General features: G+C 41.5%; 1 long non-coding RNA gene across 1 annotated transcript in view; it reads right to left on the reverse strand.

Moving 5' to 3' along the window:
• LOC106879110 (uncharacterized) overlaps nucleotides 1-5,383 on the reverse strand; it is a 133,910-nt gene extending 128,527 nt beyond the window's left edge. The window contains exon 1 of the long non-coding RNA XR_001410593.2: nucleotides 5,240-5,383. This is a non-coding gene — a long non-coding RNA (uncharacterized LOC106879110). The remainder of the gene's footprint in view (nucleotides 1-5,239) is intronic.
• Between the last annotated feature and the right edge of the window lie 597 nt (nucleotides 5,384-5,980).

Below are 5,980 nucleotides of genomic sequence, written 5' to 3' on the forward strand. Positions count from 1 at the left end.
CATGCAATGAGATGCTTCTTTCAGTTTCCGTCTACCAAATCCACTCACAAGGCTTTAGTCGGCCCGGGGCTATAGTCGAAGGCACTTGCCCAAAGTGCCATGCAATGGGGCTGAACCCGGAACCATGTAGTTGGGAAGCAAGCTTCTTAACCACACAGCCACACTTTCGCCTATGTATGTATGTATGTATGTATGTATGTATGTATGTATGTATGTATGTACCAGAGCGTGTGTCATTTGAAATGTGTTTCAGTGTAGCAGTGAACTACAATGCCTGGGTGTTGTTGTTGAACTCGAGGTCATCCCTGATCGATTAGATACGATCAAAGAAAGGGCATTGTAACTGTGACCATCAAAGGACCTCATAATCGAACGGGGATCCTTCTTTTTCTTAGACGGCGTTATGTGATTTAAAGGAATTTGGTATCAATTTCTAGCAGATCGAACGACCACGTCGACTCACTTCTCAATTCGCGCGTGTAAGCATGTGCAAGTGTTTGTGTGTGTGTCTGTTAAGGTGTGTATGAAATATGTATGTGTGTGTGTTAGTGTATGTATAAAATCTTGCTCATGTATTTGTGGATACATATTTCAATGTGTGTATGTGTGCGTGTGTGTATGTGTGTGTGTGTGTTTGTGATTCCATGTGTTGCCATTTTGTGACTGTGTTTGGTGTGTTTAATCCATGTGCGTGTCACCAATGTTTTGACTTGCTTTGGGTCCTCAACTCCAGATAGGATCGTAAGGGGCACACTGCCACACAACCTACGGTTTGACTGGGGTCTTTCAAAGCTGTCCCTCTCCATAGGCAAATCATTCAGAGAGAGAGAGAGAGAGAGAGAGAGAGAGAGAGAGAGAGAGGTGTATGGACGGACGGAGATGAAGGGGTATGTAAGTAGGTAGGAACGCAGGAATGTACGGGTGGATAATCTGGATAGATAAAGGAGATAGCTGGATGGACAGATTGATAGATAAATGGATGGATAGCTGGACAGAGATAGACGGGTAACTGGATAGACAGACAGATAGATAGATAGATAGATAGATAGATAGATAGATAGATAGATAGAGTGAGTGAGTGAGTGTATGAGTGGGGAGAAAGAGAGAGAAGAAACGACCTCCAGTACTGGACAGGAACTTATCGACCTCGAAATGATGAAAGCCAAGTTGGCCTCAGAGGAATTAGAACAGAGAGCGCGGACAGCCGGAACTAAATACCGAAAGACATTCTATCCGATATTTTAATGATGCTACCGACTTAGCTGCGTGCACGTGTATGTCAGTAAGTGAGTGTGTATGTGTGTCTTTAAGTGTGTGTGTGTGTGTATGTAATAATTGTTTATGTATGTTTGAGCGTGTGATGTGTTCCCATGTGTGCTTGTATATGTGTATACGTGTGTCCATCGTGCTTGTGTATGTGTGAGTCTGCCCATGTGTGCTTGTGCATCTGTGTATATGTATTGCGTATGTCGATGTATCTATGAGTATGTATGTATGTATGTATGTATGTATGTATGTATGTATGCGTAATGCGCGTGTGTGTGTGATGATTCGATCAGGATTGTAGGTGACACTTCAAGAAAATGTCATCTATTCACGCCGTGACATCATGGAACACACTTCAGTTATACTCGTTTGATAAATATATAACATTACCAGTGAGAAATGCATGCGTGCCACATCATCACATTTCCTCTACACCTTCAAGAAAGCCAAACTCTTTCTAGCTATTGATATAAAATATTTAAAAACCTATCTTTCGTCTTGGACACAAACCCAAGAAAACAGGAAAAATACAGACGACCGAATATATCTCGGAAAAATATTTACTGGTACATAGTGAATCGGCAAGGAAGCTTCTACGTGGTTACTCGACCTGCTAGAAATAACAGTTAAAATACTCTCAAACAACACTCGGACGTTGGATATTGGTGGTCTTGCTTTTCTTGGAGGCAGGGAAAAGGCGGAATTTTCACAGCTAGAAATGCCTTGGGGTTAAAACAACAATGACCAATAACAAAAACTACTACTACTCCTTGTTAGTGGAGTTGATGAGGATGCGTCTTCGTAGACATTTTGGTCTGCTAGAAATAACAGCGTATTTTCTCCCAAATTAAATTCAAAGGAAGGATACATTAAATAATGTAGTTCTAAGTAATTTGTACATGAAAACAAAGCACCATTCAACGATGGATCTTCTGTGTGATCGTTCGACTTGCGAGAATTTACAGCCAAATTCTCTTAAATTATTACACCTTAATGTCTTAAAGAAGAGGGTACATTAGATAATGTAGTCCAAGACACATTGTGTCTGAAAATACAAAAGGCAAGGCAGTAAAAAAGTGTCTATCGGGTCACTCACTCGACTTGTAAGAAATAACAGCAAAATTCCTCTAAAATCACACGCAACTATCTTCAAAGATGGAAAAATAGTCCTAGATGATATACCGCGCATGGACTTAAATAAAAATCAAATCAAATTAAAAGGATGGTATTGCTACGACTGGGATACCTTTGGTTATGGATTTGCTTGATCAGTATTGACCTGGGACAAAAAACTAAAGCAACATTGACAACAACTGGACTAAAATACCTTATGGTATTTAGTTATGGACCTTTTCGTTTTGACTTGAAATGCCGTTGAGGTCAATAAACTTAGCCTTGAAATTTCTCGCTAAAATTTGAAGTACCAGTTATATAATGAGATTGGTTTATATTCTAGACGTGAATACAATAACGGAATGAAATAACGGAATGAAGACAAAAAAAAAAAGCGGGTAGGATGCATTTCTATGGAGGGACTTCGAATCAAAACACGGTGGAATGAAGATAAATATGTTATGTTATTTCAGTTGTTATTTCAGCCAGAGTTGCTCCAGAAAGAGCAGTACTGTAATCAAAGACATTTCAATCGTGACTATCCCGTCTATTTATTTAACATGTAGGGTGTGATTTTAGGGAGATTCGATTGCTATTTCTAGCAAATTGGGCGACCACGTTGAAGGTTCTTTTTTCCCTCGTTAACTGGTTGTGGTGTTATGTAAATAGATTTACATCCCGGTGCTGCCTCGTTCCCTGCTTTTGCTGAGGAGAGCGTTATTTGTATTTGTAAATATTCTTTTCCAATGGAGTAATTTGTAACATGTGGGGGTATTGACTGGACGGACATATCTAACTTTGTAAACTTAAGTCTTGGAGTTGAGTTGGGCTGGAGATTGAAGTTAAGAAACGATGGGAGAGAAGGAGGGATAGAGAGAGAGGTAGGGTAATAGAAGGAGAGATTGAGAGATTGAGAGAGAGAGAGAGATAGGCAGGGAAATAGGAGAGAGATTGAGAGAAATAAAGAGACGGGAAAAGATAGAGAGACAGAGACGGAGAGACTGAGGGACACGGAGACGGGGAGACAGAGAGAGAGAGGAGAGACAGAGAGAGGAGAGACAGAGAGAGGAGAGACAGATAGAGAGGTTATTACGCGCGTGTACGAAAGAGAAAAAGACAGAGTTCGAGACAGAAAGACTGAGAGATGTGTGTGGGAGACGTTGTCATGTGTGTAACTGTGTAAGAGAGAGAGAGAGAGAGAGAGAGAAAGAGAGAAAGAGAGAGGGGGAGAAAAAGAGAAGATGCTCGGTGTATAATGATTATGTGAGAAGGAATTTGTCAAGTGTGTGTAAGAGAGCAGGAGAGAGAGAGAGAGAGAGAGGTGTGAATACGTATGTGAAAAAGAGAGAGAAATTGACCGATATAAGTGAGAGAGAGACAGAGATCAGCTATGAGTATGTGAATGTATGAATGAAAGAGACAGAGCGAGAGATGATAGGTGAGTGTGAGAGAGAAAGAGAGAAGTTATCAGGTATGAGAAAGAGGGGGGAGGGAGAGAGACTAAGAGATAAATGAAGGAGAGACTAACAGATATGTGTCTGAGAAAGAGAGAGACATGTCGTGAGCATGCGTCTATGTATGTGTGTGAGTGTGTGTGTGTGTGTTTGTATGTGTGCATGTGTGTGTATGTGTGTAAGAGAGAGAGAGAGAGACTGACCGAGAAATAGGTGAGAGAAAGAGGTAGAAATGGAGCGAGAGAGAATGTCGGTAGTGAGACTTAGCGGGAAATAAAGAGAGAATGTCTTGTAAATGTGTGTATAAGATAGATTGGTAGATAGATAGATAGATAGATAGATAGATAGATAGATAGATAGATAGATAGATAGATAGATAGACAGGTAGATAGATAGATAGATAGATAGACAGATAGATAGGTAGATAGATAGATAGATAGATAGATAGAGAGAGAGAGAGAGGGGGGACAGAGATAGACAGAAACAGAGAGAGGGAGAAAGATAGTCAGGTGTGATGGAATTAGTTTGTAGGGAGACTGGTCACTTCAGACAAGGGGCGGGGAGACAAACAGGGGAAAAACGCGGTAAAAGAGAGAGAGAGACAGAGAGAGCGAGAGGGTGGGGGAGAGAAGACATGTATAGTTTGAGAATTAGGGAGTCTATAATGAGAAAGATGGGTTATATATATAAGTTAGGGTACACATTGAGAATGAAAAGGGGTTGTTAAAGTGTGGGAGAATGTGTGGTTATTTTGAAACGGAGAGAGAAGCGAGAGTGATAGAATGATGATGTAATGACGAACAGTGAGAGAGAGAGAGAGAGAGAGAGAGAAAGTAACTGAAATGAGTAAAGCAATAGATAGACAGATAGATATATATATAGAAAGAGAGAAGTAAAGCTATAAAAGAAAGAGAGAAAGTGGAGAAAGTCAGGTTAAGTACAGAGCAGAAGGGTAAAGAGTGAGAGAAAGTGGTGAAAAACAGTAAGTAAACAGAGAGAGAGAGACAAACAGACAGATAGAGAGAGAGGCGAAAGTCAGGGTAAGAAGAGCGACTGAAAGAGAAATAGTCAAAGACAGTAAGGTGAGTGACGAAAGTTACGGTAAGTAGAGAGAGCGAGAGAGTGGCGAAAGACAGTGAGTAAAGAGAAAGTGATGAAAGGCAGAAAGTAAAGAGAGGGAGAGAGTGGCGAAAGTTATGGTAAGTAGAGCGACAGAAAGAGAGAACAGGACGGGAGAGAAAGAATGAGAGAGGGAAGGAGAAAGAGGGAGAGAGAGACAGACAGACAGAGAGAGAGAGGGTGACTATGAGGTCCAAGCGGGCGCCGTCTTCATGCTGTCCATAACAAAACTAAGAGACATGAAGTTTTGAGAAAAGCGGCAATAACAAACAAATGTCTGAACTTACCAACAAAGAAAGTGCTGGCAAAACAAAGATAAGACATCAACAGCAATGTCCCCTTGAAATAAAATCCAAAACAAACTGCTCTCGCCGCCGTTCGACCACTTAGTTTGTAGATATGTTGAAGACAAAGAAATTCTCACCATTGTTCTAAAAGATGATTTCAAAATATATAAGCACACAGCATTGGAGGTAACAACAGCAGCAGCAGCAGCAGCAGCAGCTGTAGTAAATGGGAGGGAGGGAGGGAGGAAGAGGGGGAGGAGAGGAGAGAAGAGAATCTCTTAGTGATATAGTGGTAGTGGTGGCGCGGAGGTGTTGTTGTTGTTGTTGGTGGTGGTGGTGGAGGTATAAAGGTGGAAGGAGGAAGATGATTGCTGAGAGTGACGGTGGGAGGATAACGAAGGTGGAAAGGCGACGGCGGCGATGATGGTGATGGTGATGGTGGTGGTAGCGGCGGCGGCGAGGTGGTGACAGTTGATAGTGTTGTTATTGTTGTTATTGTTGTTGTTGCTATTTGGAAGGTGGTTAATAATGGTAGGAGGATGGTGACGACGATGATGACGATGATGATGATGATGGTAAAAAATAGTAATAGTGATGGTGGTGGTGGTGGTTGGTGAACGTATTGATGATGATGATGATGATTAATAGTAAATGAATGGTGGTCGTAACGATAATGATGATAGTGGTGGCGGTGGTGGTGGTGGTGGTGGTGGTGGTGGCTGCAGTGCTGGGATGCTGTTG

Source organism: Octopus bimaculoides, chromosome 18, assembly GCF_001194135.2.
Source record: "Octopus bimaculoides isolate UCB-OBI-ISO-001 chromosome 18, ASM119413v2, whole genome shotgun sequence".
In the NCBI taxonomy this organism is placed as follows: domain Eukaryota; kingdom Metazoa; phylum Mollusca; class Cephalopoda; order Octopoda; family Octopodidae; genus Octopus; species Octopus bimaculoides.